The sequence below is a fragment of the Etheostoma spectabile genome, chromosome 8 (genome assembly GCF_008692095.1).
Source record: "Etheostoma spectabile isolate EspeVRDwgs_2016 chromosome 8, UIUC_Espe_1.0, whole genome shotgun sequence".
Taxonomy (NCBI): domain Eukaryota; kingdom Metazoa; phylum Chordata; class Actinopteri; order Perciformes; family Percidae; genus Etheostoma; species Etheostoma spectabile.
In genome coordinates this window covers 8,455,678-8,478,771 of record NC_045740.1, presented here as the reverse complement: position 1 = coordinate 8,478,771, position 23,094 = coordinate 8,455,678, and the positions used below count along the sequence as shown (strand labels likewise).

The window sequence follows — 23,094 nt, the reverse complement described above, 5'->3', positions numbered from 1 at the left end:
TTGCTCCCCAGTGCCCCCTATCTCCGTCTTTGCCCCGCTCTGAACACAGCTGCATTATTCCCCCGCTGGTCTCTCTAATTACTAGATTGAGGTGATAACAGGAGAGAAAGGATGTCCTGAAATTTCCAATTAACACTAATGAACCTTTTCCTCGCTTAGATAGGCATCTCACTACAGCCCTACAAGAGCCTAGACAGATTTACAAAAGGGTTTATTGGTTTGACCTGAATTTTAAAACAACCAGGTGAGACCCTATTTACAATATCCAATCCTGCCATGTAATATTTGTTGAATTAATAACCTCCCGTCACCTCCCTTTTGTATAAATAAACTGTGAGAAACCAACAGGATAAATTGTGAGAAGGCAAATGTAACAAAAAGCTTGTTTTAGGGATGGATTTATGGACTAAGACATAAACCAAATCGCCAAATGTGCCTGTTATACTGACAAATATTGAAATAATAAATCTGAAACAGCAAAATCATTCAAGAGATTTTGGTACCTGATCTTGAGGCAATGTAGGCAAAAAGAGCATCTCACAAAGACAAAATAATTAAAAAGATCATTCTGACGTGCTTCTAACTGAAAACAATGCAGAGGATATTTATTTACAAAAGAGCCCCCAGTTTACAATGGGCACTTTCCTTCCAGATTAATCATTAAAATGGTCTCCATGTCAACGCAGGAGCACAGACCATTAATAAAAGATTGTATCACTTTACCTAAAAGGTACCTAAAACCCTGAGGTGATTTATTTAGTCTCATAAGCAGATTACTTTCTTTTGTCCCAGGAGGCTGAGTGGTTGCACTGTTTAATGTGTCAGAGCGATTCAGTGAGCTGACCAAGCTGCATGGAGTTCAAGTCATGACCCTGTCACTTCATTTGGGACTGGGAGCACAGAAAGGCCAACCCACAACTACTTACAGTTAAATGAAGCTCTCTTTGCGGAAAAATCAAGTCTTATTCTTTCAAGTCAATAACTGATATTTATCATTTAAAGCTATAGCGCGTAGCTTGAATGTACTGAACGTTCAATTTAAAAAAGTGACACACTAAAGCTTTAATCAAAGCACACACAAACAGTTAGCAGTCACAGCAGTGTTTAAATACAGCACATCCATCTATGCAATTACAACTATTTTAGTTTTGTTCATTATTATCTTGTAATTATTATAGTATTAAACTAAAATATGTCCAACAGTGATTTCAAACATAATAATTGATGCCATTCCACTTTATATCATTAGTTTTAAGCTGGTGAGAACAGGGGGATATTCATTTTATGTAAATTCAGCTAAGTTCCGATAACACAATGTACTACTTTTTGGTCACATGGCACAGGTGCTCCTAATGCACAAGTTCAAGGCACACTGCGTTGTTAAAGCACCAAATTTTCCATGGCCATTATTATTTAGGGTAAATGATTAAAAGCAAGACCAGGTTGAATTATTTTCAGATTCCTCCACCAGCAGTATTTCTAACAACCAATGCCAAGACATCTGGGTTTTAAAACACAACTGTAAATTATACAGTTGATAAAAGAAGACTGCAATGAACTGCATTTATGGGGTTAATGCTCAAATACACTTCTCAAGATAATGCCAGGCTAATGGGGTGAAGACAATAAATAAACTGAAATAGTTCTGCATTTTTCTTATAAAACTCTAAAAGCTTCCTCTCCCATTGAGTAGCAAGTCAGCAAGCAATTATCCCATTCATTAGCTGAGGAGGGCATTGTATGATTTCTGAGAGGAAATGACAACATCAGCCTCACAGCAATCCACCGGTCAGCAGGAGTGAAAGAAATTACAAGCTTTATCTGATGTCACACAATAGATTTTACTGCGTCCAGATTGATATCTAAAAGAAATGGTGAGGCCAAATACTCCATAAAAGGCAATTAAGCATAATAGCTCTTCTCCCTAAGGTGTGGAACCAAGTGATTGCTATATGGTCGGACCTTTGCCATCATTGCAGTAGCCCAATGGCATCCTTTAAATAAGGTTATTAACTTATATGTAAGTCTGGGCGATTGAAGCAGACATAGAACATGTAAGAGAAAGTGACATAATCACTCAAAATTGACTCAGCTTCACTCAGACTATTCTAAATCATAAGATGTGAAAGGGACAGAACAACATTGACAAAGAGACACCACAATATTAGAGTGATGCTTCGAGGAACAATACAGCATAAAGTGCAAAGACAAAGCATTTAAAGATTCAATTACTATTGGCCCTAAAAGTTACAGCCAAGTATACACAGAATACACATACTGTAGATTTTTTTCTTTTTTTAACACTGTTGACTCATATAAGAAATAGACTGGTTTAATGGCATGTAAAGATACAATGTCATGCAGTTGTAATGCGTCTACCTACAAGATGCTGCTGTAAACAAGAGAAACAGTTTGCAGCAAAATCTTACCAGGCGAAAAGTGGGCCATCCAAACATGATGGGAATGTGCGAGGATTTGCCCCAGAAATGTGAGGAATCAAGAGAATAAGTACAGCATGAGAAAGCTGTGGATAGAGTATATGGATAATTGCTTTTAAAGCTTCTCAATGGTAGACAGTTTGAATAGGTGAAATGTGAGATGGCATTTATGATTAAAAGAGGAATTCATGAGATATAAATGTTCTATTACACTAAATGCCAAGGCATCTCTTCCAGATTTTCACAATTGATATGTTTAGCTGTTACACTGCTTGACACTGTTGGCAAGGCTTTCAATAAATCAACAGCATTATTACTAATGTTATGGTTCTTTGATACAAATAATAGAGATGAATTAACAAGGCCAACTGTTATCTTCTAGTCAAATTATACATGCTACATGAGAGGAGGGGGTACAGTATGTGATAAGAGGATTGGAACCACAATAATGTTATGTGAGCTTGGTGGTTGGCTTTGCTTGCTATTACTTTAGGATATAAGGATGTTAAGTAATTATAGAAGGAAAAAATAATAGAGAAAATAGTCAATTTAATAGTGATTATTAACTGTGTGAGAAAGTCATGTAAGGAAAAAGTTGTGAACAGAATGTGTTACATTTGTCAAGGCAGGTCTCTTAGCTTGGAGGTTTTAAAACTGGAGGTTTTTTAAAACTGTTTGCAATTCAACCATTTTTATTTAATCTTTTTATACTTTACTTACTATGTCTGAGATGTTGTCTGTATGTTTATCTATCTTGTAGGTCTGGTGAGCCAAAGAAAAATGTCCACCCTGGAGGACAATAAAAATGTATTGTATTGTAATAATTAATAATATTGTAATAATTGTATTGTAAAAATGTAATGTATTCTATTCTAACAAACATACCCTCAAATGGCTATGCATCTGCCATTTGCCATCTGCCATCAGCCGCTAACCAGTTACAAATCTTCACAATGACAATGCTAATAATGCTGGTAAACAGATATAATATTTACCATGCTCCCCATCGTTTTGTTGTTGCATGCTAACAGTTGGCTGCTGGAGCTGCTCCCCTGCAACGCAATACCGGATAAGCGCACGAAGATTGATGGATGGATGGCTAATATATTTGGCGATTGGCAACATCTAGTACAGGCTGGTTGGAATGTAATTGGCTTTGCAGGTATTTGGTCATAAACTATAAGCATTGGACTAACTGGAATTTTGACCTGATGGTGGGGCTAAAGCAAAAGTTGTTTGGTTTTACCTAATTTCATATCAATCAGTCCTGCATTTGGTGAGATATTTCAGTTTGGAACAGAGTGGTGGACCAAAAACGATGTACCCTCGGACCTCACAAAGTGGCTCTAGATGTGGGTTTGATTTAGAATTGTTTGTGAGGCGTGCCTTAATGACACTGCGCCTTCCTGCAGGAACTAGTAAATAAATACGTATCTCAATGAGGATTTCTGAGTCATTAGTCCTTCAGCCCACCGGTGATGGATTTCAGTGCCAGCCTGCCTCTAACAGCTTTTCTGTCACATCTCTCAGCAGCACATGCAGTTAAACATTTTGAGTTCAACTATATTAAAATATAACCCCTGTATACCCCTGTGGGCTAAGTAAACAAAGCAAGATTGATAACACAAAAAATCACCCAGGCATTAGATTGGTATTTTGGTGGCCAGAAAAAAATTATGTTTTTTCCCTGGTTACCATATACATTTTAGTGAGCTTGGAGTTGCTCCCCCTCTGTACAACAGTTAGGTTTTCTTACTAAAAAGTGTGACAAATACCCCCAAAGCAGAATGAGCAACACAATTGGAGTCATGCTTGGGGATTAGCATTTAAACAATGCTTAATTTCTTTGGCATTTGCGCGGCTCTGGTGGTGATGCGCCAGTTTGGTCTCCCCCAGTGTAGTAAGGCTGTCGGGCAATGACTCAGTGTCTAAGGATATTTAGACTGTATCAGCCCCTCAGACCTGACATTTATTCTCATGCACTGTTAACCTCTACATGAAATGAAAACTGGGCAATTTTACAGTTACATTTTTCAGTTACATACAGTTTTACATTATCATAACTACATCATTAACCCACCAACGTATCGAGTTGTACCAGACATGCACATTTGAGTTGCTGTCAAAGACTCATTCACACATTGACTAATGTCTGTTGATTATCAGTGTAATAGCCATAAGCAATGCACTATAGGATTTCACGGCAGGGGCAGCTGTTAATGTCTCTGAGCCTTTAGTGTTTTATTTTATAAATGATATCTAAGAACATAAGACCCAGACAAAAACTATTTCCATGCAGGTTCATTGTGAGAAGTTAAGAGCTACATTATCTACTAATTGGTCTCAGGCTTTACCTTAGAGAGTGTGTCCCAGACCATGGCTTTTATTTTTAAACAATGAGACAACCAGTTATCTGAGCTCCAGTTTAATCATCTTTTTCAAAGCTCAGGAAAAGGTAGCTGTAGCTTACCTAGCAATCTACACTCTCTCCAGCATCCAGCCTGCCGTCTTTAGGATATGTGAGCACACCCATTGGGGCCTAATTGTTTCACTACCATGACACCTTCTGTTTGGCACGATTATCAGTGATACTGTGCTGATAATGTGAAACCCCTTTTCGTGAGGGCGCACACCGGTTGCTTTCGTCTCACGGTCCCCTCCTGACTGTACGCTGAACTCTGATTGCCTTCCTGTGCCAGAGCATTTAATTTGCACATTAGTGACTTGACTTTCTTTTTTCCTCCTGTTTTTTACAAAACTGTCTTTTGTGCTGCTACTTAAACAATCTGCTGGCACAAAGAAAACAGCTGGTTAAAGCATTGTGTGTCTCCTTCAATAAACGGATGCCGTCAGATCTTTAATGAAAAGCAAGATGGCATGAGATAGAGGGCAGAGAGAAAAAGGCTTTCTGGGAAGAAGAGACACTTTTATATTTTTACTGTCAAACTGTAATTTCCCTTCTGAATCCTTGGTCTTTTTCTATTTTTATCGAACAGGGATATTTCCCAGCCGCAGCTCTTCTATTTTTGTCAAGTAGGCTGATTGAATGTGAAGTCACAGGAGAATTACCATCTTTTCAATAGAAGTTAAAGTTAAATGATAAAAATACTGAATCTTGAATATTAGAACAGGATAGCAAATTACTATTATTCCCAGCAGTTTCCTAAAAATTCAGAGCAATTGCTTTGTGTTGTGTCTGGATACCTGTGTGAAGAATAGCTATGCAGTGAAGCCTCAGGGCTCCATGGAGATTTTTGTTCCTGAAATTGCCTTCTCTGTCACATTAAGCTGAAATGTGAGGCTACCTTGTCCAAAACAGTCAACTCGTCTGAGAGCCTAGAACCATTGTTGACCAGGCACATTTTACTAGTCTAGGGTAGTTTAATAATGGCTTAGAAGAGCATAATGGTGGTAAGACGGGACCTACCAATGTCTCATTACAGGTATATGAATGTAAATAATGGTGAGATTATGAGACCGACATTCCAGAAGAGATCCTTAGTTGTCTGAATGGACTTTGTTGTCATTGTTTGTGTTGTTTGCTCTAGAGGTAACCAATCAAACCAATCAAGAGCTTGACTGACACCAGCAGATGTAGGCTCTGCTTTCTTGTTGTCTCTGGTGTATCTGCAGAGCACGGATAAAATGATGCACTAGGGCTGCACAATTTATCTAATTTTAATCACGATTTTGGCTTCCCACAATCAAATTTGCGTAATCGAGCAATGTTTTTAAATGCGTCATTCCGTTCATTGAACGCTGCAAGTTTTTTTACAAAGCCAATCTACCGCTCCATAAACCACTGTCTGATCATGAGCCAGTCAGAGTTGTTCCCTGCACCGCGCAGCTTAGTTTCTAGATGTAGACAGTCACAGAGGACAGAGTAACGTGAGGAAAATTCAACAGACAGCAGTCGGTTATACGTCGGTCACACAGTTTACCAGTTTACTAGTAAACGCAACATGTTGTCCCGTTTGTGTTTTTCAGACGATATGGTTTAATTTTACGTTACATGACCCATTTCTTTTGTAAAGCCGTGCCTGTGTTTGGCACTCCTCTTACTCTCTGCGCAGCCCCGCCCCCATTCACTCACACAGGCTCCCCAGGAACAGAGACAGAGCGGCGACTGCGTCGGTGTTCCACCAAAACACTGACATTTGTCCACAGTTTTAATTGTTATTAACACAGCTGTATATTGTTAAGCATGAGAGGCAAACCTGTATTTGTACCAGTGTTTCCGCTGGTAACTCTGCTATCGCGGCGGCCACGGCAAAAAACACAGAAGAAGTTATTGAATGCAACTAACTTCAGTTTGTAGAGTAACAGCGTTACATGAGACGCCTGCTGGACCCATTCCTAATGAGTCAGCCGTCACTCTGTGAGTAGCATATCCGTCCATCGCATTCCTCCTCTCTCTCTAGCTCTTTTAATCAGTTATTGTTGAAATTAAGTGAAGGAGCTTTCACAGAGATTCTTTTTTCATTGTCATTGTTTTCAGAGAGCTCCTTATTCTGACTAATCGTGTCACCTCAGGAAACGTCATGCACAGGCTGTGGAGTGAATTTAAACAATGTTGTGTCTTTGCAAATGCAACAGCCGCTAATGTGAAAGCTTCAAACATGTTCTCCAACTTTCCTACTTTCTATGAAGCAAAAACATTCAAGTAGCAGCACACCGTTAAAACTGTGCAGCATATAGCGACAGATGGCTTTAGAAACTTTGTAAAACCCAAAGCACACAGGGGCTCTATTATTTGACAATGTAAGCAAACTGCACATTTGCCAGCAGGGCACAGTGATAAGATAGCTGCAGTAAAGAAGAAGCAATGGCAGCGGATTCATTTTGAGGGAATTCAAGCTTTTCACTGGCAAATAGGTGGAAGCTTGATTTTTCTGGCTCTGCTCATGAATTTACTTCCAGATGGAATAATGTTTGCTCAATATACTCGCTTGTTTTTCAGAGTGACTTTGCAGTGTGGACCCAGTGCGGACCCACTGAGGAAGTCATCATCAGTCAACCAACAATAACTTGACAGAGATTAACGATTTTTTAAATCTTAATAATAATCTTAATAATCTTAGTATTCTGTATCATACAACACAAAACATGTCAATTTATGATTTGCTGTTTTCTATTTTATTCTGTTTCAATTTTTCTATTCTATTTTACATATTTCTTGGTTTATGGGGCAAATAGAGTGCATTATAGGAATGGGCAATATATATCAAATTCTCTATCATGTTATATGTATATCTTAAATCGTGATATATTGAGATATCAAGATATGAAGTAGTTAAGTTTCTGGAAAGCCAACTAAGAAATTGTTGATAGGCCTACTGTCAATTAGCTGGACAAGGCTGTCTGTTTTGGATATATACAATGTCCTACTATCATAACTCCTAGAGATGTTAAATTGCTATCTACTGAGGTATAAACAGAACAGCAAAATCTGTGATGGTACCACATACTCTAAAATGGTACACAAATCCATACTGTCTTTTGGTATAAATCACCCACCCCTAGTACTGCTAATAAGATATTTCCGTCAAAGTTATCTGGTTGGATTTAAATCTGTTTGATATCTAAACAAAATTACAGAGGATGAGAATGTTTCACAAAAAAAGTCTGCTGTACTTGTAGATGGAGAGTTGTCAAAAGTTCTAGATTTATTAATAACGACAAAGATATTGTTCTTAACAATGTCCCACAACACAGCTATACAGTTGTGTTTCTTTGTAAACTGCATTCAGCTGCCCCCTCACTGGAGTGATGCCTGAATTTCACTCAGTGTGCCTTTAGTACTTATGATGACCTCCCACATATTTTGCAGCTGCATCTGACTCTAGCATGCTAGAGGCACTTACTGTGTGTAAATCTGACTCTGTTTAGGCCTCTTAAGTAAACCACTGATGTTACAAAATGTTAAAACAGCTACTACAGTAGTATATGTATGTATCTTACTATCTGGGTCTGTACATGGTGTAGGAGCAGTACTTCTGTGACTGGCAGACGAGTTGGTTAATTGACAGATGGGAAGATGTCCATTTCTCAGAGTTGTTACCCTTTGGCTGTTTTAAACATTTCATGCTGAGCAGAAGGGCCCTCCATGGTGCCACTTCGCCCTCTCCATTGTGTCCAGAGCCCCGGGAAAGATCACTTTCCAGTGGTGAATCCAGCCATAAAAATGCAGAAAGCTGTTTGGCCCTTGAGACTAGCTGCCTGTGCACACAGGCGTGAAAGGCCCACCACTGCCCCTGTGTGTCAACGCTCTAATGGAGGGCCAAGGGAGATGCAGTCTTCTCAATAAATGATTCAGAGAAACCAGGCTTTCGTAGAATGCCATTCCACCTAGTTATGGCAAGGGTAAATCTGGCCAAGGGTGTTTTGTCAAACTTTCTGCTCCTGTCCCTAAATTATGTACTGAAGGGTTGGAGAGACAATTGACTCAGTTGAGTCAGGAGTAGCAGCTTAGCACAGAGAGATTACAAAGTTGAGAATGTTATTTTAGGAGTCAGAGGCTGTGTGAGCATCTAATATTCAGTGTTATATCTAAGTATGGTATTAGTTTGTGTTACAAAGCAAATCTATCTGCACCTACATTTAACTGTGACAACTATGAAACCAGATGTTCAGTAGAGCTGCACATATTAGTTGATTATTCAAATAGGCAGGCAGTTGACAGACATTTAGTTGGTAACAATCATAATAATCACAAGTATTTTTTAAGCAATGCATTTTAAAGATTAAAACTGGTTCTAGCTTATCAAATGTACATCTGTGGTGGTTTTCCTACAGTTGGTAAAAATTATTAAGCCATTTCATTATGGGTTGTGCCAAATAGCAAAGGACCTTTTTCAGTTTATGACATTTATAGACCACACTATTAATCAATTAATAGAGAAAATATTCTACATGCAAATTAATCAACATTTAAAGCAATCATCAGTTTCAGCCTTAATGGTAAACATTGCAAAGAGTGAGTGGGCTGCAACTGCTGAACAGGCGCCCTGAGCAGTTGAGGGGGGGGTTCAGTGCCTTGCTCAAGAGCACTTTGGCAGTGCTCTTGAGGTGAGAACTGGCATCTCTTCAGCTACCAGTCCACACTCTGTACTTTGGTCTGTACAGGGACTTGAACAAGCAACCTTCCAGTTTCCAACCCAACTCCCTACGGACCGAAATACTGCCACCCCAAGTATGCATGATTTGTAGTACATGGACTAAAACATGAAGTCTATTACTATCAGGGGTGCACTATGGTAAAATAACCTTTAAAAGTCAGAAACTCTTAATAAAGACAAGAATTGTCAGGCTCCACTGTAATGGGGAAAATTTGGAGATTATCGTATTGGTCACACACAATTGCATTGCCTACTGGGAAACAAAAGGCCATGTCTTTGAAAACTCTCAGAGGACACTGAAGCAAGTCCTCTTCTGTAGGTGAAAAAAGTCATTAGGCCTCATCAAACCCACTGTCATGATCATTTTATAATTTTTACCCAACATATTTTTTTGAGGATTACATCAAAAACGTTATTACAGAATGGACCAAGTTTAGCTGGAGTGACAGCTTATTTTAGAGAATTACTGTGATGTTACTTATTAGGCTTCATGGAGGAGTATCCTAACTCCCTAATCCTTGACATTGTTAGAGCTAAATGTGAAAACACTGGAAATATGTTCTTTGATCAATGTTGCAATAAGAAAGAAAAATTGGAAAAAGTGAGAAACGAACGAACGAAGAAAATGTGAGAATTAACTTGATTCCAGTTTTTGCAATCTCTTCTCAAACCTCATCAAACCTCCCATTTTAACATACAAACACGAACCACTTACCACCCTCATGGTCCTATACAATTTTTGTGATGTTTTCCAGTCAGTATTTTGACCACCACAGCACAGAATGCTTTTGTTAGGGTCTTGAATGGCATCCATTTAAGCAGAGACAGTGGAAAGTTTCAGCTTGGGTATTATAAGATCTCAGTGCTACATTTGACAAAATTGAAAACATAAAAATTACTAGACAGACTGGAAAACTGGGATGGACTTTCTAGCAAAGTACTTAACTGGTTTGAATACTATTTGAAGGACAGGGACTACTTTGTGTTGAACAACACAACTGAAATTAAATGATTTAGAGTTCCCCAAGGCTCCATTCTTGGGCCTCTTCTGTTCAACATGTGCTTCCACTAGCGTACTGTACGTTTTTTATAAAGAGAAATCTGATAAAGTAAGAGCTTTGCTAAGCAAAAATGACTTAATGCATGTACATGTGCAGAAGCATTAGACATGTATTGCAAAGAGACACATGAGATGACAAGCTGTGACAGATACTGTTAATGTGTGCATCAGTCACCTGCATACAGAAGTTTTCAATGAGCTGACATGGCTTCACCTTGTAAACTTTAAACTAGAAAGGCATACATATGAGCAGAAAGAACCCTGAGACAGTGGACCTCTCTGTAGCTACTAACCTTGTCTGAGGTTAACCATAGAAAAAGCTAAGAGGAGCATAACTTATGTGGTTTGCATGCTTAATTAATAGCTGGTATGAGAGCAATCTGATTGTACAGCTAATATAAATTAAGCCTCTTAGAATAAATCTTCAGAAGTGGAGCAAAAAATAGAACTTTCAAAGGCAGCTGTGAGAACAGTTTTAGCCGCTTTTTATTTAGCTATGAGTCCATGCAGCTTAACTTATTCTCCTCAGGGGAGACATGGTGCTGATTGTCTTATGGGCCCACAGAGACCGAGGGTTTAAAACCTCCTATGCAGTCACATAAGATCCAGTATCATCATGTGGTAAGACAAGGCAGAGATCGTCTCTAAGCTTTCCAGCAAATTTTCAGCAGTGAACGACAAATTGCTGAGCATATAAATTTACAAAACTGACACGCAGAAGCAAATGTAATTAACTTTGTCACGTATCTTTTAGTAGACACAGTCATTTCAAACGCAATCCAAAACTAATACTGACAATATGAGTTTATTCCAATAACCACTTCGCTCAACCTCTTAACACAAACCCAGAGGGACAAACATGACCTTTTCTCTCCCTGTTATGCATGCTCTGGGAAAATATAGTCTCTCATAAGATGATCAGACAACAGACGACAGTGAAAGAGACAGGAGGGGAGCTGAACGCAGTCTTACAACACACAGTGTACTTTTACAGCACTGGCTTCTTATTACTGCTGCCTTCAATGGACAAACTATTGCACGTTCACAGCAAAGGGCTTAGCATATTTTATGCACATCAGCCTAAACAGTTGTGAACATATTTTTACATTTCTTAAAACAGACTTGTGTTTCAAACATGTTTCCAACAGTCTCATAGCAACAGCAGTATCCATTAGCAACACTTCTTACTAAGCCTTACTTACTCAGGGCCTTACTCTTCAATGCATGCCCTTTGAATGAAGGTAGGCAACTTTTTGCAGAACATACACAATGTAAAGATAGCACTCAGTGTTCTTCAGTAACAGAGTCTCAAATTCATCTTCAGCTGTCTCCCACGCAGCTTACATAAGGTATTGATTTGAGTGTGCCAGACTTCAAATGGAAAAACAAGTGAGTAAGACGCAACTCTAAATAGATTAGCAAATAAAATATTTAAATTATATCAAAGTTCTGTAAAATGACAGCAAACTGACACCTCAGAGTTAGGAAATGTGAGCTCAGAAACAATCATTTGGCTAAAGCAAAACAATGAGGCACCAACCTCACCTTGCCATGCCTCCCCAAAATATGATTTAATTTACAAATTACAATGTACACTCTGTGTCCACACTTTGTTAGTAATCACGCACAGTCCTGAACTACACACACACACGCTCAGGATCTATACATGCACTAATGGAGAGATGTCAGAGTGAGTGGGCTGCCAATTGAACCAGCGCCCTGAGCGGGTACGGTGCCTTGCTCAAAACACAATCACTACTTTTCCACTTCTCCCTACACACTCCCTACTTTTTGGTCCATACAGGGACTTGAACCAATGACCCTCCGGTTCCCAACCCAATGCACTATGGACTGAGCTACAGCCACCCGCAACGAATAAGAAAGAAAGAAAGCAGCATCCATATAAATTCAGGTATATGTTTTTTTATTATGCTTGAATAATTAGTATGTATCGAGGTTTGGTATTATCTGGCATAAATTAATTGAACAATTGAATGAGTTGAATGGGTGTCACACCCTTAAAGTGACACTGAAAGATCCTAACATTGCAAATGAGAGCAACATCTTCAGTAACTTGTTCACCTACAGTACTTGTAGTATCATTGCTTCAGCGTAGGCACGCATGCAATCACATACACACACACGCACGCACGCACGCACGCACGCACACACACACACACATCATTTACTCACATTTCTGCTGAAAACATTCTAATTTTGTTCATAAAAGCAAGGACATTTCTGATAAATGCTAAAAAAAAAATTCACACTAAAAAAAAAATTGCAGTGTGCCACAATCATAGGTACAGTAAGGTTTTGCCTGAACATTTTCATAAGCCTTCCAAGAATAATGAATACACAATAAATTATTCAGTAATGCATACAAGACAGAGCAGTAACAATCTAGTGAAAACACTGCATCTTATGCAAGTCAAACCCTTAAATAACAGCAACACCTGTCATTCGTCTGTGATGAAAATCTTAAACCTCGCTCCTTCTTTCCCCCCTTTGAATACCAAACTCCAACTAAGAAAGAATTGTCACAAACAGGAAATCAATAGAATGAACATAACTATATAAGGAAAGAATTTGCTGTGTCTTGGCATGCTTATCCTTGGACTCCAAGTTTCCCACATCCACCAAGGTGATAAAGAGTTGAGATGGTGTAATGTCAGCACAAAAACTCTTTTCATGCAAAATGCTAAATATTCATCATTAATTTATTGCTAGATCAGTCTTTCTTTAAGCCTTTACAATGCTGTAATTGATTTAGCAATACTCAGGGGAATGATAAGGAAATCATTACAGGGTTACATAGGTTAGGTTTTCTGTTAATTTGTCTGAAACCTGAAACTCTTTGACAGGAAGAATGAATGGACATGGAGAATGGAGAGACCATTGTAAACCAACAAGTCAATACCCTTGCTCAGCTATTGATTATTTTTGACAATAGATGAAGATCAATTTTGCAAACAAAATGAATGAATTTACATGGCGCCTTTCTACCAAACCAGACAAAGTGCGTCATTCACACACACATTACTACATTCGATGGTTGCGGAGCTGCCTATAAAAGGCGCTGGCCCGCCCATCGCCCCATCAGAAGCAAGTTAGTGTTCAGTGTCTTGCTCAAGGACACTTTGACTTAAAGCAGACGAGGCCCAGAATCAAACCGCCAACCTTGTGATAAAAGGACAAGCTGCTTTACCTCTTGAGCCACAGCCAAGCCAAGCTGCCAACCTTAAAAATGTCTTGTGGGCTCAAAGGCTTTTTAGCTTCTTAAACACTCTGACTACTGCTGAGAGAGAGACTGAATGAGGCCAGTAGATTGAAGCTGCAGGTAGAAAGAAATTGGGAGTCTGCTGACTGACAGAGCGGAAACATGACATCAGCCCAGAGGGCTAATGGTAGTACAGGTGCATGCGCGTCAGTCAAACAAATAGCATTCTGGCCCTGGAGTATTCTAAACCATCCAAAGGAACATTTAGAAAATATCAGTAAAATACTATTATTTACTGTTCCACTTTCAGTATCCACATCATCAAAAAATGCAGGATATCGACAACATATGTGATGTGTGATAAATGTGTTGGATCCTTCAATGCCAATTTACAATGTTAATATTGTAGATTTAAGTAACCAACTTCAGTTTTCAAAAGGAATGGATGGAGGGGGGGTAAATTCATCTTTTCTTTGTTCTCTCAGGCAGAAGTTTTTCCTTTTCAAGGTTGGATTCCAAAAATACCCATGAGGCCCGCGAGAATCACTTTTTCAGGAGTAAAAGCGGGCCCAACAGTAGGAACCCCAAAAATTTAAACAAATCCGGTATAGGTTAGAAGATGGATGGCTCAAGTTGTGCATTTAAACTTTGGAAAAAAAAAAAAAAGCTGTGACTTTTATCTGGTAACAGTTAATTACGGCACCTGATTTTGATTTAGTTTTAATTTTAGTCTTTTAATAAAAATGAAATTTTATTTAGTCCTTTTTAGTCATTTTTTTTTTTTTTTTTTTTAATCTTATAAATTTTTAGTTATTTTAAATTTAGTAATTTTTTTTGTTACAGTTGCCATTTTATGGTGTTTTTCTCTTGAGGTTTTATTATTTAATCAGTGTCCAGTCCCCTTGTTCGCAGCAGTAAAACATATGACTTCTCAGGAATGAAGGGTATTTTTTGAAAATTTTTAATAAACTGTAGTTTAGGGGATGATAACTCGCCTTCATGTCCCCTTTAAGATGGAAGGAGCAAGCAGAAAAATTTAAAAACCAAAAATCAGCTTTGTGGTGAGTTGCAAAAACCGCAAAGGTTTTAGAAGGGAAAAAGGGGGCTACTTCACAGTGAGGCCAAAAGGAACGATTTTTTGTTGATGACACGTAGGGATGGGGCCCGAAGGGGGTTTTTTTTGCCCCGGGGGAAGCCAAGAATGGATGGCTTGGGCAAGGGTGGTCTTTTCTGGGTTACGGGAGGGGGGGGTGGGAGGCTGCAAGTTTTTCCTGAGGCCCTTTCCCCGGCTTTCCAACCTCCTACCGGTCAGGCAGCCTGGGAGCTATGATGTATTCGCGGGAGGTCTTGGGAGTTTACCAAAAGTCGAGATTAAAAAAGAAAGAAAATTCCCGTTTTTATTCCCCGTGCTCTTGCTTTAAATGAAAACAAAAGCTTTTCCCGGTTAAAAAGGGAACAATTTTCTGCTCCCAAAGTCAATTTGTAATCATCGTGGTGGTCCAGCTCACAAATTGAACCCCTTGCAATGTAAACGAAAATTACAAGTAGGTAAGGGAAATAAAATTCCTGTTTTAATGCAAATGTGTTAAGTGGAACTTTTTGAGGCAAATAAAAGTTCTATTTTGATAGGCTTTGCCCTCTAAGGGCCCCCAGGGTTTACCCTCGCGCATGCGCGCGGGAAGATTTTCTTTCCCCCCCCTAGGTCAAACTCGGGGCTAACTACGTCCCCATTACTGCAATTACAGGCGGACCCGTTTTTTCGACTCCCACTTTTTTCAAAAGCAGTATGAAAAAAAAGTTCCCGTGGTGTGCGTTGACCCTCCCGCCAGCCCGGGACTCTGCCGCCGGCTTTAAACCCGGGGCCCGCCCCGGGGCCGTTCTGCGGCCGGCTCTACCCCCCGGCCTCCTGCCCGTTTTTCGCCCCCCCTGCATCTAAAGAGAAGAAGGCGGAAGCTCTTGGGTTTTCCGGGGTTGCGGGGGCAGGAAAGGGAGCAAGGCAACAGACGGAAACAACGGCGACACCCCCGGGTCGCGGGGGGGCGGGGTTTCGAGAGAGAGTCCCTGGCTTGTTCTCTGGACGCGCCGCCGTTTCCCGGCTTTTTTTTTCCCCTCCCTTACCCAGGAGGAAATTGGGCCTGGGCGGCGAAGACGCTCCCCCGGAGCTCTTTCCCCCCCGAAAAGGGCCCGGGGCACCGCCGAGGGCTTCCCTTTTCCCCAACGGGACCCAGCCTTTCCCCCCGCCAAAACCCCTCGCGATTGCGGGGAGGAGAGGCGGGGCAAGGGGGAGAGGGTAGCACCCGTGGGGCTGCAGCCCCGCCGCGGCCCCTTTTTAGGGGGAGGGAAGCCCGGAGGCCCCACGGGCCACTCTGGTGCGCTTACAGAGCTTCGGCCGGGTGGGTTTTCTCCCAGCCCGGAAATGAAGGCCCGCTCCGCCGCCGTTTACTCGGGCCAAGGCGACACGGCGGGGGTTCCCAGGGGCTGGAGCACAAAAAAGTAGCCCCCGCACCTCACCGGATTCGGTCCCCCGGGTGGGCTGCCAGGGTCATGGTTGGAAGATGGCCCAGTGAAACACCCGGTTCCACTGCCTCAGGAGCGGCAGTTAGCGTAGTTTGGCGTCCGTACGGACCCCTTTGCTTCAGAAGGGTTTTTCGGGCCGGCAAACCCCAGCAGCAAAAAGCCCGGACCAATGGCCGGGGGCCCCCAGAGGTCGGGACCATGAGAGCGGCCCCCAACCCGGCCAAAGCCCCGACCCCCCCGCAAGCCGCAACGACGGGGCTATGACGGGAGCGGGGACGTCTGTTTCGGTGAGAGTTGGAAAACAAAGGATGTTAGAGGGCCCCACCTCCCTTACAGGTTTTTTTCCCCTCAACCAAACGCCCCTTGTTTGCTTAACAAGCGCTTGGTATGCAGCGTTCCCCCCCAAGCAAAGGTAACCGCTGCCCCATGCGGAGGCCCAGCCCCTCTTTTATGGCCGGCAGGGGGAAAACGCCCCACCCTTTGGGGGTGACGCCCCTCAAAAACCCCCCCCCCAGGCGGCCCCGGGGGGGGAGGGGCCCTTAAGAGAAAAAAAAAGAAAAAGGAGAAGGGCCCCAAAAAAGCCCCGTTTGCTTAAACAAGACCGTTTGACGTCGTCCCAACAAGAACCACCCAAACCCTCGCGCGGGGGGCGCCCTGGTCCCCCCGGAGACAGCGGAAAATGAGCGTCCACCACGGGGACGACGGTTGTCCACCCACCCTCCCAGCGTGCGGCGGGGCGGGGGTTGGGTTACCCCTGACGCTCCCCCCCCCCACACGGCGGGCCCCGGCCAAAGCCCCTTCGAAAAAAAACCCTACCATGGGTGGGCGCGCGGCGCATCACTGTCCGCCAGGGCGGGGGTGGTTTTTGGCTCCCGCTGCCCGCGGGAAAAACCTCAAATGTGTCCCGCTGTCAGAGTGCAGGCGGTGGGTTTGGGTGACTGTGGGTCAAAGCGAAACCGGGGTAAAACCCAGTTGCCTCCCCCCCCCCCCCCCCTTTTCCCCGGGTGGTTGGAGAGACGGTTATACCTGGCGAAGGGCAAAAAGACGTCAGAGCTAGAAAGGGGCTGAGGCGGAGTATTCCCGGTACTCCAGGGGGAGGAAAAAGGGGGGGGTTTTTCCATTTTTCACCCCAAAGAAGTCGGAGGAGCGTCCCCCTGCCGACTGTCAAAATTTAAAAGGATGTATGGAGGCCCCTTCCCCAAGCTCACCATCAGGCACGTGTTGGATGTGTGCGCCACGCACAATGGTTACACCCGTGGCTCTGAAGCGATTACTTTCAACATCCAAATCGTGGCCGTAGCGCAGTCCATAGGAGTTGGGTTGGGAACGGAGGGTCACGGTTCAAATCCCCGGATATGGACCCCAAAAAATTTGGGAGGTGGATTGGTGGTGGAGAGATGCCACTTCACCTCTGGGCACTGCCAGGTGCCCTTGAGCAAGGCACGTACCCTACCGACCGCCAGGGCGGGGTCAGTGGAAGCCAATCACTCGAACAGCTTCATGTTAGTGCATGTATCGGTCCTGAGCATGGCGTGTATTTCAGGACTGTGTGTGAGTACTAACTAAAAAGGCGTTGACACAGAGTGCAGTAACAGTAATTCCACATGGGGACTAATAAAAAATATCTTGATCTATCTCTCGGCAGAGGAAATTCCGCGCTTCTCGTCCAAGGGGATCACTAGCCCCAGCCCTGTTCCAAGGCATGGAAAAGGCGCTCCAGACTCTCGGGAGAGGGGCATACAGCGGCCTCTTTATTTGGACGATGGCTCGTGATCATTCTAGGGCCCCCTATCGGGAGCAAGCCGCGCTCACCACTATGGATGTCTGCAGCACCTGCACCCGGGGTTTTGCATAAATTGGAGAAGAAGAAGAGCGCCCTGTCCCCGCACCAATCGGTGTTCCTGGGACGTAGGCATGAACTCGCAGCATGGACGCCAGGTGTCAGCCAAGCCCTCCAATCAGACCTGGCTACTGGGGGAACCCCCAATAGCCTGTCTTCGGGTTAAACTGGAAGATGACTCTATGTGACGGGGTACACAGACGCGTACCTACTGGCTGGGGGGGATGTTGCGAGTCACAGGGTGGGGGGGGGCATGGCTCTCCTCCCCCTAGCCCCTCCACATAAAATGCCTGGAGCTAGTCCACGGTGTTGAAGGTTGTGGAAACACTTTTCACAGTGGTGACGGGAGGTATGTTGTAGTAAGGAAGGAAACATCGCGGCGGCGGCGGTCATAACAGCACAGGGCGGGCATACGTCAGCCCGGCTGTTAGAACTAGCCAGGCGCCTCTGCTGTGGGCGACAGCCACCTGCTGGCTCCCAAGGCAGTGTATATCCCGGGATTTGAACCGGGTGGGCCGATTCTTGATGTCGAGGGGGGGGGCCCTCCCACAAAGAGTGGAGATTGAATCCACTATAGTTCAAACGTTATGGAGCAGGTTCGGGGAAGCGGAGGTGGATCGTTCGACTCACGAGAGAACACCCAGTGACACTGTGTTTTTCCTTGAGAGCCGCGGGGACAACCCTTCCCCTCGGCGTAGACGCCTTTCCACAAAACCTGAGCCCAAACCTCCTATTATGCTTTTCCCCCGGTCACTCTGATCCCTCGCTCCTGAAGCGCGTCAGGAGGAGGATCTGTTAAGGTTCTGGTGGCCCCGGATGAGCACGAGAGCGTCTTGGGTCCCAACCCCTTTCAGCTGTGGTGGCTCCCCCCTGGCAGATTCCGTGGCGGGGAGCACGCTCTATCCAGCTCTGAACGGTGATGGATCTGTCAGCCCCATGTGATAAATCAGAGGACTGTGGGGCTGGTTGCTGAGCGGAGCGGCTACCAGAGATTAGGCTTGCCCACCGCTGGTACGCCCCTACAGGCTCCAGGCCCCCTATACCCTAGCAGGATACGCAGGGCGCTGGTCGCCGTCCGCGCTGGGTGCACAGAGACGGGACGGCAGATCCCACCTTGTGTCACTACCTCTCGTGCTGACGTACCTCAAAATATGGTGGATCATGGATTGGCTCAGTATACAGTCAAAGCATACGCAGAGCATCTCATCGTCACGAAGGTTTCGTGAGGAGGACGTTTTGCGGATCCCTGGTGAAGCGTTTCATGCAAAGGGGTTTTTAGGCGTCAAAAACGGCATGTTCGCCCATCGCACCCACTGGGACTAGCTATGGTGTGCGGGCTTTTTGGGGAAGCCCCTCCTTTGAGCCTTGGCACAGGATTCGCTAAGAATGCTGTCGCTAAGACAGCAATTCTCCTGCCTAACGTCGGCCAAAAGACTGTGAATTAGTGATTATGCGACTGTCAGTTTCTCGTCTGCCTCTCCTATAGACGGGATGGGAGCGCGACACAGTAAGCCAAACCCTCTTCACAAAGACGACTTTATCTAGTTATTGCGGTCGGGTGTGTTCCCTCGAGGGTTTTTTCCCCCACCTCACGCTAAGATGCGGAGGAGGCTTCACACCGGTTGTGTCAGGTCGCGCGCTCTGCCAAACTTTTAAGCACGGCAAATATCAGGAAAAATCAGCAGCTGTTGTGCATTATAGAGAACACTCCCAAGGGTTCCGCCCTTCAAAAACAGCGTCGTCTCGATGGCTGTGCAGGGCTATACACAGGCTATAGCCGGAAGGAAAGAGACCCCCCAAGGGGGGGGGGGGGGGGAAAAAAAAAACAATTCGGGTCACTTACGAGGCTTGACGGCGTAGGCGGCTTATTAAAGCATGGCAGTAAGCCGACATGTGCGAGGCAGCGTTCTTGGGCTTCAGTGACCATCATCCGCTTTTTATCTGGAGACTGTCTGAATCTTCATTAATGCGGTTACGGTCCACAGTCAGGGACGGTAACAACAATGCCGCGCTGAATGTGTTAAAAAAAAAAAAAAAAAAAAGCGGATGCCTTGTTTGTCGCCAATGCTCGTTCAAGCCTAGTGACTGCAAGACCCTGCTCTGCTGTCTCACCCTCCTGTATCTGGGGATTTCTTGTGAGACAAGCTCGTATCTAATACGTTGTCTAATCAGTGGCCGGCATGAGGTAATCATGTCTCTCCGTTGCGGGCGAAAGGATCAATAACGAACCCCCCCCTAATCATGTACTACTGCATATATGAGGGATCATGAACCTTTTCCGGCCACGCATGCAGGGCAGGCTTTGTAGAAGAATGACTATGACTAGCCTCTGTAACTTCGTGCTGGGCCATGTGGTGCATGTTGCTGGGACCTTGTGCCGCAGGGGGCATTGACTACATCAGCTTCGCCCTAACCCAATAGGTATCCCTTAGAGGGCGAAGCCCTATACGAAATAGAACGGTTCGTTACTTTTGGAACTCCAGACTGATATAGTATAGCGATAGGCCCTAAGGTAAGGGCCACTGCTCATAGAACATTAGTTGAGAAAAAGCTGATGTTTTGGGAGTCGAAAAACGGTCAGCTATGTTATAATGCAGTAATGCGGACGTAGTTGAGGCCGAGTGGACGCTTAGGGCGGGACAAGAAAATCGTCAGATGAGCATGGCGAAGGGATAAACAATAGCGTTGCCCTTAGAGGGCGAAGCCTATAATATAGACTATGGAGTTACCAAAGGAACTAACGTACCAGTCAATACACTATGAACAGGGGGGTAGACTGAGTGAAACAGTTATCGTGACCGTGGTGGGTGTGGTAGAGAGATTCATCAGTCAGACTAAAGTGATCGAGAGCAATGGTCCCAGAAGGAAAAGGTGTCTCAACATTATCTTCACCGTCTTTGCCCACTGCAGTGATGCTGCTGTCAATGTTCTGCTCTAGATGGATGAGCTGTTGTTAAAAAAAAAAAAAATCTCACAGCCCCATAAAATGAAAACCTCCCTTGTCAGCAAAGGAAATCTGCAACTGGGAAGTATGCTGATTAGTTTGTCAGCATACCTGAATTTATGGCTCAAACAGCACGCAATCAAAATGACATGAATGAAAAATACATGTACATAAAGCCTGGAAACACTTGAAATCCCAACGCTGACACATCTGATTGAGGTTTGGCAAATATATAACCTGTTAAGGAACAACTAAAAACTCAACTGAAAGTCAAATGAATGTTGGGTTTTATTTTAAATACTATACTGTTTAATTCAAAGTGCATTATTTTTCCAGAAAATGTAAAGACACACAACAGAAATAAGTCATTCAGCTTGACTTTATAAATTGAATAGAGCCAAGTTGTTTCAATCCCACAGAAACTACACAGCCACTAAATCGGTTTTAATCCTGCCAAATGAGGCTCTTGCTTCTTTTTTACTTTCCCTAATTAATAAATAACTTGTAATCAAAACTGTAATCCCTGTTCTGGGATGAATAAGGCCGCATCCAGCCATCCATTCATTTTCATTATTTGAATTCAATGGAAGGCAGAGAGAGTCAATGTTTTTTTATGGGCACATCATTAGGGACATGTATGTAAACTTCTATGTGCTACAGAAAGGAAAAAAAGATACATATGCACATACATCAGCCATGTGTAACCGGCAGTCTGGTCCAGTGACAGTGATTAATGAAGGTATGATAAAAAGGTCTTTGGGATGATGTATCATCTATTTAAAAAACAATTGTCATTGGTTGATGTGATTCTGTGATAATAATGAAGCGAGACGACTCTGTGTGTGTGTGTGTATGTGTGTGTATGTATGTATCAATGTATGTCTCTGCATCTGTCTTTGAAATATCTCATGAACCGTTCATCCAATCTAATCCCACTTGGTTTCCTGGGTACCCAATGAACTTGGGGTTTGGATTTTGGAGTAATATGGACAGCATTGGTTATTAAAAATAAAACTAAATGGCCGAACAATAAGCTGCTGGTGCAGCACGAAACAGACTGTTGACACGCTCTGGACAGCAGCGGGGAGGGGGGTGAGGTGTACAGGCTGGAACTGCGGTTCCCTTTTTGCTTCTTCTAACGTAACATGATTGCTGGATATAAACTGTTCTTCACGTTCCTGGAGCACGAGCGGATAGCTGACGGGAACATTGCAAATACTGTGTTGGATAAGGTTGGGGAAAAAGGGGCTAGGCCTAACGTAATCGCTGGCTTTTCCGTGTCTGTTATTTCGCTAAGAGGAAACTCAATAAAAAGCCATTTGCCAACACTAAATATCAAAGAAAAACCAGACACTATATAGTATTAAGTTAAGAATCTCGGAGCTGACCGCCCAAAGACAGAAGTTTTCATTAGACTCACCCTGGGTCCGGCTAATTAAATGTAGCCTTCTGCTAACTTATGGTTATAACACTAATAACATTACCATTGGCAAAATATCCCCGCGAATCAAATTCATACCTCAATGTTAACCGTCAAGCCACTAAACCTGTATGGAAATTAATACCTCTGCTGAATTAATAAATTTGTTAATGATAATACAAGACAAGACACCATACAACAACACTGACTGTGGTGATATCAACAGGCAATATTGTTGACGAAAAAGACAACACCGTCTCTCTCTCTCTCTCTCTCTGCGTGTGCACGCACACGCACACGCACACACACACACCACACACACACACGGTTCTGGTGATTGATGAACGCAGATATGTGCTGATTAGCACTCGTAACAAGCCGGTAGCGCACTGCCAGGCAACTGTCTAATTACTCCACATTTCCGTTGTGATATTTTGTGATTACATTCTGAATCTGCCCCGTTGTTTCTCAGGTAAAAATAGTAGGCTAGTACAACGTCTTCCTCTGATGTAGACGTACACTGTAAGTCAGTAGTAG

General features: G+C 43.4%; 1 protein-coding gene and 1 long non-coding RNA gene across 5 annotated transcripts in view; both read right to left on the bottom strand.

Annotated features, from left to right (window-relative positions):
- Positions 1-23,094, bottom strand: part of frmd5a (FERM domain containing 5a) — a 64,842-nt gene that overhangs the window by 20,449 nt on the left and 21,299 nt on the right. The gene's annotated exons all lie outside the window — the stretch shown is intronic.
- LOC116694014 (uncharacterized) lies at positions 10,490-22,345 on the bottom strand. The gene is made up of 3 exons (XR_004333055.1): positions 22,074-22,345; positions 19,317-19,319; positions 10,490-10,501 (listed from the first exon to the last, which is right to left on the bottom strand). It is a non-coding gene; the product is annotated as an uncharacterized LOC116694014 (long non-coding RNA).